At 46.1% G+C, this 13,004-nt stretch overlaps 1 long non-coding RNA gene across 1 annotated transcript in view; it reads left to right on the forward strand.

The window, feature by feature from the left end:
• LOC129384315 (uncharacterized) overlaps positions 1-13,004 on the forward strand; it is a 207,999-nt gene that overhangs the window by 158,200 nt on the left and 36,795 nt on the right. Inside the window, exon 4 of the long non-coding RNA XR_011896122.1 lies at positions 3,915-4,603. This is a non-coding gene — a long non-coding RNA (uncharacterized lncRNA). The remainder of the gene's footprint in view (positions 1-3,914; positions 4,604-13,004) is intronic.

Here is a 13,004-nt window from a genome sequence, read left to right on the forward strand (position 1 = left end):
TCAAAGTTCTGCATTGGGCGTTTATCGAATGTCTATGTATGTCGTGATTTACGTGCCTTCATTGACTTGTTCCGGTGAATTTGACGCGGTCTTGTGTGTATATTTCTAAATTTGAGCAGCGGCCCCTGCATATAAAGATCTTCAAGCAAGGTAACGCGATACCTTTTTTTTTTACCCTCTCGTTGCACCTCGAAAGAAAGACTCCGTCCAGTGAAAAAAATAATACAAAAGAGAAAAGAAAGACTCTCATGGTACCACGCAAAAATTCCGCTCGCAGGGGGTGAAAATTCTACTCCGATCGTACGGAGCTTAATAAACTCCCTACTGGGGGGTCGCTAGAGGACAAGCATTATACTCCCCCCGGGGAGTTATTTCCGTTTACAGTGCATAATCATATGTCGTCGTGTTAGCGCCCTCCCTGCAAACATAGTTCGAAGACAGCGCCTAAATAACGCCCACTTGAGTCATATCTATATATATATATATATGTAGAGAGAGAGAGAGAGAGAGACTATGGCTAGAGGACTCAAGTGGCCGTCATTTAGGCGCTTTCTGCGAACTCTGTTTGCAGGGAGGGCGCTAGCACGACGTAATATGATTTCTACCCCCCACCCCCACGATCTTCAAACATGTGTACCGCCCTATTTCCCGCCTACTTGCCTTTTACTTTGAGGGGCTCGAGCTTCGGACACGAGTTTGTTCCTCGCACACAGAACCCCTATATATACGCGACATCTGCAGCCTCGCGTGCAGTCGTCGATCCACAGCTTCGCGCGCAAATCGACCCCGATCTCGTCATCTCATGCACTGCGCGCATGCTGTGACAAAGCTCGACGGAAAATAAGCGCACTGGGAGACACACACAACAGCCGAGAAAGACACAGGACAGGCGCTAATCCTGTGTCTTTCTCGGCTGTTGTGCGTGTCTTCCGTCGCGCTTATTTTCCGTCGATCTGCAATACACCGTCTAGCCCGCATGCAGGTGTTGCTAAATTATCTGACGAAGCGTGCATGTTAAACATTACGCTCGCTCTGTCAAACGTGGTCGCGCTCGCGTACTATATATATATATATATCTGCCGGTGTGTCTGTATGTAACGCTCGTGCACTAATATTCCGCTCGACATTACTGAAAGCTGACGGTCTCTTTCGCACGAACGAGATGTTTCGTAATACCGGCCGCCGTTTCGGAAATAATCTCTCAAGCCGTCGCGGAGCGTTAAATGACCACCGCTAGAGGGGCGTGCCTGCCTTTCTCCTGCGGGTGACACCTTCCAATCCCGTATACACCCCTTCGCCATTTTGCCCCTCCTTCTCAAACTGGCATAGCCGTTGGGAGATCTCCTCGGGTGGAAGGAGGCACATCTGAAGCCGCGCGAACTTTCTTTCCAGGGGGATTACGACGGGATTAGTCGGGATAATCCGCCTTTATTAGGAGGATGCGCTCGCCCGTGCGTATAGCTTCCACGCGAGGCGAATCCTCAGCGCTGCGGGCCGCCGACGCGCCGGGTGATTATTGCGGTGGCAACGACACGCCCGATTGTTTGCTCGCCCGATTGCCTCGCCGCTATGGTCTATCGCGCACTCGACCTCGGTGGTACTCGTTCTATCGCGGATCCGTTTCAGTAGCTTTGTCAGAAGCTCGGGAAATCGCCCGCCTCGTCACTTGTTTGAACCTCGATCTCCGTCCCTTGCCGTATTTACTCGCATCAGTGTCTGTTTTTAGGGGTTATTTTTAGGCGGCTTAGGACTAGACCCTGTACTCACAGGATGCGATGCGCCGCCAGACTTAGGACAGAACAGTGAAGAATACAGCATAGAAGCAATAACTGGGTGAGTTAATAACTGCGCAAGCTTACCAGCGACGCCAAACAATAACATGCAAAGAAGGAGGAAAGAAAACGATGGCTTTTGAAAGCCGTTGAAGGAACACGCGTACAGCGCGCGATAGCCTATAGCTGAACTACATAATATGGTCAGCACACACGATTAAAGGAAGTGGCACGGCGATCGATTTTTCTTATACACACTGTCGCCATTTTCCCCATGCGAACCTCTCTGCTGCCAACCAAGACGCGTCCGTCGCAGCGTCGCTTCGAATTTCCGATCGCACATCTCCAGAGCCTCGCGTAGTGCGTTAACCATATGTTCCTTGAGCTGCGCAATCGTGTCCGATCCCACCGCTGCCAACAAGTTGTACGGGAATGCCGCACTGGCTCCATAGTAGCACTCGTCGCCATCTTCCCCAGCTTCGCCTTTCTCTCTGCCCCGCAGTGCAACTTCCTCCTAGTGGCATTCCCAGTTCAACTGTAACAGTAGCTGTTGGACGGACGCATATGATCCCTGCTTTTGACCTGAAGCTATTTTGACCCGTGCACGTATTCAGTGCCGCCCAGTCGTTACCGTGCTCACAAGTATTGCAGTTTCTGTCGTTATAACCGGTTGTCTTTGTATCCGAACCGGCCTTACCTTTGCCGCCCAGTTCAAGTTAAGCTTGAAGCGAGGGTATAGCGTGCCTTTTTATCCACTTTCTTGGCAGGGCGCGGAATTCAAAAGGTACAGCTCCTTGGACTGGGCTGTACTGCGTAGTTCGAAACCTAACTGACAGCTGTAAATTGTTGGTTACAGGTTTAAACAACGACTATATGTACGGATCGTGTTACCTTGCCTAATGAAGCACTACAGAGAAAAATAACTTGAACTGTATTAGTGAATTACCCCTATTCAGCGTAAACAACTCCATCTTGCCGCAAGACGAGGCTTGTTTAAGCCAATAAAAAAGTGTAAAGACGGTAAAGACAGGTGGCGACGCCGCCTTGAAGTTCGGGCACTAGCTCATTGTGACGTGAGGGATTTTGACTGTGTCTGCTCGGGCGTAGGTAAACTTTTGTCGGCAAATATGGACTGCGTTGTCTTCTAGTAGCGCCAGAGACTGAACTTGGCTAGCTTGAAGAACAATTAACTCAGCCGCAACGGCACAAATACGAAAACATAATATATTTTGAAATCCGTGATGTCACACTGACGTGCGACGTTGGGGATTCGGCGGGAAGTTAAAAAAATGAAATTCCGACTGTCGTTTACTGTTGTGGTAATAAGTATCTTATCACGAAATTTTTGGAGAATACGGTTTTGGATCACTTCTTTAGTGGTCTAAACTGAATTAAACTTTTCCATTTTAGTGTCTCTTTATAACGTGTAGTATTGAAGACCTCAGTCTTTGTTTGGTTGTGCGGTATACGTGGAGCTTGACGATAGCTATATTTGTACCACATCAAGTCGCGCTCGCGGAGAGTGACGTCCAAGCTATAGAAATGAGTCCACGGGAAGAATGAAGGCTTGGAGATGGGCATGATGAACAGTGGTAGAACAAGCATTGCCGCCGAAGCCGGTGTTTCTATACAAAGGCCACTCATCTGCGTCAGTGCAGCAACCTTGGACTGCGGCACTTTCATCTGCGATATATATATATATATATATATATATATATATATATATATGTGTGTGTGTGTGTGTGTGTGTGTATGTGTGTTGACATCAAAGTTTCGCTGGGAAATCTCGTTTTCGAAGCCAGCATTTTTGTTGTCACAGCCAATATGCACTGATAATCGTACAGTCGTGTACTAGGTCGTTTATTCTTGCAGGTAGTTACGAAAAAGGTGATCTTCATAAGCACGTCCACCGTAATAAGCTCTACGATGTTGTGTATGCTGATCAACATTATAAGTTTATTTATCGGCGTTGGCGAAGTAAAAAGAAAAAAAAGAAAGAAGACAAAAATTTAGTACCTTCTCAGTTAATGAAGTTTGTGCGCGATATATGAAGGCAGCATACGCGCTGCCCGCGAAATCGTTGTGTGCACGTGACGGTTAGAAGTTCTCATCTGTTTCCCGCATCTTCTTCTCCCTGCGCAGGTATACAGCGCACCGTCCTCCCGAAATCCTGAGCGGCGCTCGCAAATCCCCGTCTAATCCCGTACGACCTCCCCGAGAACGCGAGACCTCCAGACCGCCACCTTCACCTGCTGCTCCGAATGGCGTGGCGCCGAATCCAGGCGACAAGGTGAAGCGCTCCCTACTTTCGCGCTCCCTAAAGCAGAAGGGAGGAGGCGAGGCGGGCGGGGAGTCACCGGAGGCGAAGCACTCCGGGAGCGAAGGGAGCGCCGGAAAAGAGGGGAGTCCTTCGGGAGCCAGCGGAGACGGAGAGACGTCCAGCAGGGAGAAAGAGCGGCATCTGTTTCGGGAACGTCCCACGGGGCGGCGCCGGGGAGGCGCGCACCCGTCGGCATGGCAACGGACGCCCCGTCCAACGCCGTCGCGCGCGCTTCCCGCCGCACATCGGGTCCGGTCAAGCGGCGAGACTCTCGGGAAGAGGTAGCTGCGGCTGTTCGCCGGTCCAGCGGCGGCTTCGACGAGCCGATAGCATGACCGCCGCGTCGTCCCGTTGCAGCGTTGACAAGGGCAGCATCGTCGAGGACATCGCTCGGGACCACTGCGGGCTCGGAGCTCCGCCGAGCGACCTATGCAGCACCGTCGTCCGGAATGCCTGATCGTCGTCTTCGTGACCACGTGACTGTCGTCCGTGCGTGACATCAACTGTCGAGGTTAGTGATTTTGCGATGGTTTTGAATGATCTTTGATGTTCTTGCGTCGGACGTCTCCCCCACCTTTTCAGCATCTTCGCCGCGTGTTTGCATTTGAGGAAGTATAGCGGTAACGTGATTTGCAAGATTGCACCGTTGGAGTTGGTTGGACACGGTGCTACTTTCCAGTGCAAGGCAAGGACATCCGAATAGACAATACAAATGGATGTAAAGAAGTCGCGACAGGTTGACGCCAGAGGCAATAGATGTAAGAGAAGGTGCACTAGTTGGGTGACGCATGCGCATTAGCGTTGCGTTTGTTTCTCTGTCGAAAAAAAGAGGAACTTAAAATCCTTTCTTAAGCACCTGTCAAATGCGCTGTAAGGTTCGATGTGCCAAAGTTGTTCTTTCTTATGTCATTCCTTGTTCCTCAGATTACGGCTTATACATTCCGCAGAATCGAACAATAAACCTCGGTTGATAGTCAGCGCTCTTGGCTTGTCTATTCGGTTGTGCCATGTTTCGCGCTAGCAAATAGCACAATGGAATTATTGGTGTCGCAAGAGGTGCCTTCAGTTTTCAGTGAAAAGAGTCGCTTGAACTATAGGCGCAAAGGAAATAAAATTTCTAAACGCCGAGAGGTTCGGATTCTCTGCACCTTGCGACGCCATTGTTGTGCCCTGGCAGAACTTGTAAAATCGTGTTCTTTCGGGCATACCTCAAGTCCAAGTTTATCGTTCGCGTACGTTCAAGAGTTAGCCTCGGTTATGTGTCGAACGATTTTGCCGTCTCATCTCACGTGTGTGTGTGATAAGACACACACATGTACACACACAAACACACACACACACATTCATGATTCATGCTCACATGCAAAACGGCGATGTCAAGGTACCGCCTTCTACGTTGTGAAATTCTATAACTTAGAGACACGCACATGACTCGGAGGAGTTTGCAAAGGCAGCGATGGCGAGCCCTGTTGTTTTAATCAATGTGCAGTCTTTATAGAAATAAAGAAGGCTACTGCGAATGCCGCTGTCCACCAGACGTATATAGTGGACCACCTGTAGCTTCCGCACTGCTTCAAGGACACGAAGACGAACTCTCGAACGCGCCTTTAAGAGTTCCTCTTGCGCCATCTAGGGGTTTCTACGGGCGGTGGAGACTTTGCATGAAAGTCACACACCACATGTCTAATGTGGCACCCTGACACGCCTTAAAGAGGAGCAATGAAAAAAGAAAGAAGCTTGGGCAAAATTCTAGGTATATCTAATTGCTGTGCCCGTACTGAATGGGCCTCTCAGGCGATGTTTCTCGCGTAGACCCTGCCACGTTTACCCTCTCCTGTCTCTCTCAGACGTGGTTGAAACCACAGAGCTTGCTGTAAAAATTAATAGTGGGAACTCTACGACAGCGATATCCATCGAACATGGGAACTGTGTTTGATAAGTCAAGCATCGATGCGTGGATTTATCAAATATTCTCGCGTACCTGCGGCTGTAGGTCTTTCTTGAGATGTCTTCTCTTTTTTTGCGGTTTATTTTTCTCTTCTAAATTTCCAGGCAGTCATACTTTTCTAAACGCATCAGAGGATTAATTAAGTCGCCGCTAAGCGTATTTTGCAATCCTTGCGAATATTTTCGCACTTGTAAGGTCACATGTCGTTCTGTCGAAAACGGTGATGTTGCGAAGTCGTCAAGCCGTTTGAATGTGCGCGTAAATGCATGCACTATCCCCAATTGCCATGCTGTAAGTGAACCGCCATGCTTGCAGCTGTCGAGCAGAAACATTTTTCTTTAGTTCCGGTTTTCGTTCCCGGTTCAGCGAAAGCAGTTCAATCCTGGTTTAACGCCGGAGCGAAAGAAAAAAAAACATAATGGTTCAAACCGGTTTGAAGCTGGTTCACCGATCATTTGCATAACCTATAAATAATTACAGGAAAACCGCATACATTTATTTTGTATCAGACCGCGTACGAGGGTCCTTCCGAACTACACGAAAAGGTTTGGAAAGAAAAGAAGCCGTGTTCGTTGTTCGTCATGCCGCAAGTATAGTTACAGTGAATGACCTCTGACCTCTTGCCTGAGAGGCCAGAGGTCAGAATCAGTAGGTCATTTTTATCGTACTTACTTCACCTTACGTACCGTAGTAATCAAGAGCGACCGCCTCACTGAGAAGCGTTTCTTCATTACAGTGATTTAATAGGTCTACCACCTCCGAATAACTAATTGACGGCCACCAATTTCAGATGCTTGCAAATGCATTGCTAAACACGTTTGCCTCCCGAGTCGCCGACGAGACAGGTTGAAAACCGCAATACACTGTAAAATAAGTTACACCCTTTCAAGTGTATAAGGGTGTGAATCGACCTCTAACTCACACCCTTAAAGAAAAAGAGTGTAAGGAGGTGAGTTATAAACCGTTTTACACCCTTCACTTCTAAGGGTGTATTTTTTCAGTTTTTTTCTTTTTTACAGCAAGCATGTGTGAATTTACAAACGACGTAGCGGTGGTTGAAACAGCACGGGTGCATGCGAATCATAGATGACAAAGTCCAGAGAGGGTGGCCAACCCGAAGTGAAAATCGTTTTATTTTTCATTTTGGTTTAGTTCCGGAGGAAAAAATGTAAACAACGGGAAATCGTAGCTTTTCGGCTCAATTTCGGTTCGCTCAATATAACGGTTGTTTTCCTGTCGGTTTTCTGGTTTTCGGTTCAGCTGCTGTTAGATGTAGTACCTTGCTCGATCGCAGCTTCCGTATACAGTCTAGCGTCTCCACAGCGAACGCCTGTACAACGAAGTTACCTGTATAACGAAGGAATAATTCTGTCCCGGTTGAAATAGGTGAGCTGTGCGGCGCGAGACCTTTACAACGAAGTCACCTGTATAACGAAGTATATCGGAGGCCCCAAGCTATTCGTTATAAAGGCGTTCGACTGTTAGACGCTAACGATAGTGTTCGCCTTAGTAATTTTTTTTGTCGTGGGAAACTAGGGTGAAACGTAGTTGAAATGTTCCAGCCGTCTCGAGGAAATCTCCTTTCTCCTTTCTTTTCTCACTTCGAAGTAAACAAAACAAAAGAATAACGACGTCGTTTTTCAAGCGGCCCGCTTTTACTGCCCATGGTGAAATAATGAAGGGAAATTAATTAACGCGCCCTACGCGTTCGCGCCTGGCTGCTGATAGCAAAAACGGTGCGCGTGCAAGTATGTATACGTGAAATTGTTTATTTACTCAAGTACGGTGTTAACAGCCTCTTCAGAAGTGTTAATAGCGCGCAGCGCCGTGACTTGTTGTGTACGCCTTTAAATTAGAGGTGGGCTAACGTTCAAAGTTTCCAATATTATGCGCACTAAGTATTCGTAGTTTTCTTTTTTCAATGGCAATTAGGGATCTTGTGTTTTAAAGTTGACCCTTTGTACCTGCAGACAGCTAGCTGCGTTTTGTGCCAGTACACGCGTGGTGCTTAATTATACCGACATGAGTATACTCCTGCCGTGAATACGTATATGCGTCTTCTACGTTCCGTTATTCGAATATTCGATTCGCATTAGGGGACGTCGACATTCGCTCACCTATATACTCAAAAGGCAAAGCGTGAAACTTCGACGTAGAGCGAAGGGGGGAGAGGGGGAGAAGGGGTTGCAAAGAGACCGCGTCGACGACTTGGGTATCATACGATACGCTCGAGTCGCGAATAACACGCGTGATTATGTGAGGCGCTGGATCATGTGTTCACCGCGACACCTTGTGTGGCTCGAGAGTGCCTCTGTGCGAGAGTCGTACTGGAATGCCAGCGAGAGCCGGAGCAGTTGTGAATACGTGTACGTCGTAATCGTCCCTCCATGCCGCGTGTTAATTGTCCGAGGTAAAGTGACAGTCTTTACCGACAAAAAAAAAAAAGGAGTCTATATAATAGCAGTGGCGCGGGCGTCAGAATTTGCGCCATCATCGCCAGTGCGTTTAATAATTAACTAATGTTAGAGAGTTTTTAGATTAGGGGACGCAGGCGGCTTGCGTACGCAAAAACTAGTGACCACGGTACTTCGCATGCGCAGTACCGTAGTCATTCGCCGCCAGATCACTGCGCTGTTTATACGTCTCGCATCACGAGGCTCGTCTACCGTCTTACGCTATTTCTGATGACCTTCTCGTGACCTTTTGTTGCGTTCAGTTGACTTACTGTCTCGAGATGCAGCCGAATGCCGTGCAGATTTAAAAAAAAAAACAATTTTTTGAGGGCGTGCAACTGCTACATTTTTACGTCGGTAACCTTTATAAAGCCGGAAATTTCTATATTCAAAGGCGAGCAAACTGTTCTGCTCTCTTAGATAAAGGTAAAGGCCACGCTGGCGTTGAAGTGACAGATACTTCTCACCAGGTCTAAAGACTGAGGTTAATTCACGTTATTTCATGTTCCAACGACGTCAGGACGTGATATGAAAAAAAAAAAGGCGCCTTGCGGTCAGCTTGCGGTCTCCAGCGCCCCGCACATAACAGTCATTTTTCGCAAGACGCAATTGTCCGGGGAAAAAAAAAAAATTACGAGATAGGTGTGGAAGTATATTGCAACAGAAATGTACTAATAAATGCTTGAACAGAATATAAACGTACATAATACTGCACATATAGAAATCTTACGTTACGCAGACACATCGCATTAACCATAATGCACAGAGAGAGAGAGAGAAGAAAATACGAACGGTTGAAACATGCCGACATATTTATCGCATCTTAACCCAACACGAGAAGCATCCATTAAACCTCGCGCTCACCGAAAGAAACAAAAGCAAAATTCACGATGTTGTTCGAGAACATAAAGCATTATTACCAGGATTTGAATTATGCAAAGTGGATGTTAGTTACCCTCCCTGGATGTTAACATACCCTAAAATAGAGTTATCGGTTGACGGGATTATATCTAAGAGAGACATGTTCATAGGAGCCGCACAGCAACTAGCACTCTTCCAAATTTACTCATTATACCCCCAGTACATCCACGTTTATACAGATGGTTCTTGTCATAAAAATTCCTCGACTTCAGCATTCGTCATTCCACATTTAGCGCTAGAGCAAACATTTAAATTATCCCGGGAGACATCTTCCACCATGGCAGAACTATTTGCAATCCTGTGTGCTTTGCGTTTCATAACATTAGAAAAACATTCGCAAAAATGGGTTATCTTTAGCGATTCGCAAGCCGCTCTCACATTACTACAGAGCAATAAGAAAAATTCTTTGAACACTTCGATATTGTATGAGACGCTCAAAGAACTTACAAAAGCAAGCGCAATGAACCACGTAATTGCATTTCAGTGGATTCCTGGGCACTGCAATATTCCTGGCAATACTGCAGCGGACGCAGCTGCGAATCGAGCGCACAATAACGCAGAGACAACCAATCTTCCCCTATTGCGTAGTGAAGTCCGTCTGATCCTGAGACAGATTACTTGTCGTCTCAGCAAAACTACCTGGTTTGACCAGCAAACTAAAAACTCGGAGTTATACTCTATAGACCCATGTATAAACTTATCAATGCCGGAAACTCTAAGAGACAACAGAAAATTTGAAACTTTGGTACACCGGCTGCGTCTTGGTACTGCATTTACGAAACACTTCTTGTACAGAATAAAACGTGTCTCTAGTCCGCAGTGTTCTTGTGGCCATCCAGACGAAAATGTGCATCACCTTCTTCTCGAGCGCTCGAAATACGATACACAAAGAACGGTACTGCAAGCTAATTTGTTTATATTAGACAGAAGACCATTCACTCTAAAAAAGATACTTGGCCCATGGCCAACTGCGGGCCTTCAAAAAAGAGCGCTTCTTGCTCTGAAAAAGTTTTTAGAGGACACCAACATTTTGGGAAAATATTAAGTATTGGATGATCCGAATACACTAAATGAGTTACATAAACGTTGTTCGTGGTTCATAGTTGGTTTATGTGGTGATCGCAAGTTTTACGCAATATGTATAATTCTGTCCTGTACTTTGAGTGTATTACAAGTGTTGTTGTGTGTTTTGGCTGTTCAAAACATCGGACTTTATATATTCGTACGTGGACTGAACTAATGCACAGAACTTTGCGACTCATGTACTGTTAGATTGTATATTTTTTATTGATCCGGTGTTCTACTGAGTGTAATATTCAGTGTCGCTATTCTCCCTTTTTGCGCAAATTTGTTTCGTCTGCCAAGTGGCAAGGAGTAGCCGGTGCCACCACGTAAAGGCGCCAACCTCTCCTAACATTCACTTCAATAAAGAAAAGGGGGGGGGGGGAAGGCAGGGCGTTTAACCAGGTGGGTAGATCCGGTTTGCTACCCTACGCTGGGGAGAGAGGGGTAGGGGGAGGTAAAGGGATAGCGAAGTAGAGATAAAGAAAGAAAGTAGCATAGGCGTACAATCGCAGTCAAATACTGCCACCGTATACCGTCACCACGCAGCACAGTAGCACTTGCAGCACTATAAACATCTGTTCAGGCTACAGCCGCTTGTCCAATTCTGTTGCCCTTATAAAGTGCAACCATAATGCATCGATTCTGGGGAAAGCCCGCGCCTTCTGGGGAGTATCTTGCCCCCAAACAATAATCGTCGTCCGTCTTGCTAATTGCGTTTCCTTTCTTGAAAATTCTGCGCTCGCTATACTCTGCTGTAAAAAAAAAGAAAAACAAACGACACGTGACAATGATAACAGCGGGCTTTTCGTGACCTTGAAGTACGGACCACGCAGCGTTAAACGAAGCAGAGGCACGCATGATATAGGTGACAATAATTTTTTGTCCACAATATGAGTACTAAGGGGTGTCATATATGTAAAAAGAAATACTCTTTCTGGGGTGTACAACACATGAAACGATTACGCGGATGTCATTAATCGCAAGAAAATCCGCAGCAGCAATCTCTCTGGGTGTAACGGATGCTTCAGGTGTCAGGTTGTGTGCATTATAACATTTTCTCTTTCCAGGCTGGCGCTGTTTTCAGGCAATATTAAAAACAAAAAAATTAGTTATGAGGGGAGGGGGCGGTTAACTTCTATAAATAGCACGGTGGGTTATGATAGACACCATAGCAGAGTTCTCCCGATTTAGTTTTGTACCACGCTGGGCTTCTTTTACGCGCACCTATACAGCGTTGTGCGCGAACGTTTTTGCATTCCGGTTCCCATCGCAGTGCAGCCGCTCGACGGGGATTCGAACCCGGGACCTCGTTTTTCAGTAGCCCGAAGTCTGTAGCCCCCAACTACGCAACCACGGCTGGTATAAGTCAATATTGACAGGCGTAGTAATTAATCTTTCTTTGCTTTTTCACGCGACCATTTTTCAGTGGCTAAGAAATGTTACAGAGTTATCGCTCGGCGCAATTAGACGCGCCTTGCTCTATCGGAACGTTGTCGAATGTCATCGCCGTAGAATGAGTTATCGCCGATTCGACAACGAAAACATTAATCGTGCTATTTTTATTCTCTATGCTTTCTTCTTGTGGCTCCGAAGGAACCCCACTAAAATCTCTTTCAATGTTACTTATCTGATCGTGGGCAAATAATATACATTTCTGGCGTCTCTTCTAACAAAAGAACAATTGATATCGGGCTCCCGCAAGGCTCAGTTCTTGGTTCGCTTTTATTTTTGTTGTGTACAGCATTAACGATTTACCTAAATGTCTAACTTAACCAACAGAATACATCCTATACATTCCGATGGCACGACTCTTTTATCTTTGAGTAACTGTTTGTTTTAAAGCCTCTTACAACGACCCTTAGTGCTGATCTTATAGATATCTCTACTTGGTGTGCTAAAGACAGACTTCCATCTTATCCTTCCAAGACCAAGTTCGTAAATCTTCATTTCTAGATCAAATACTGACTCGCAAGGTATGCCAGTTTTTATTGATATGCATGCTATTGTTCCCTCCAAACACTGTTCATTCCTTGGCGTCGAACTTGAGTCACGCTTAAAAATTCAACTTGCATATCCATCAATTACACAGAAAAACTTCATACGAGATTAGGCTTCTACTCGAACCTAGGTGTTATCTTGATTTACATACTCTGGTTACCTTATACTACGCATTCATTTATAGCCATCTAAACTATTGCATAACTTCCTGAGGTCAAGCCTATCACTCTCACCTTTCTTCCTTACAACACGTCCAAAGTCAAGCCATCCGTATTACTACTAAGAGTAATCGCCGATCACATGTTACAGAACTGTACCGTGATATCAAAATACTCTGCATTACTAATCTTGCGAAATTCCATATTTAGATATTTCCACATCAAGCAATTAAAGACCATCATCTTCTTAAATTTGTTTTCATGCTACCAAATACAAATAATACATGTTTTTCTCTAAACAACAATTTCTTTACTTCCAAAAGTACGCACTAACTACGGTACCCAAAAACTCGGTTTTGTTTCAGTTAA

The sequence above is a fragment of the Dermacentor andersoni genome, chromosome 8, assembly GCF_023375885.2.
Source record: "Dermacentor andersoni chromosome 8, qqDerAnde1_hic_scaffold, whole genome shotgun sequence".
In the NCBI taxonomy this organism is placed as follows: Eukaryota; Metazoa; Arthropoda; class Arachnida; order Ixodida; family Ixodidae; genus Dermacentor; species Dermacentor andersoni.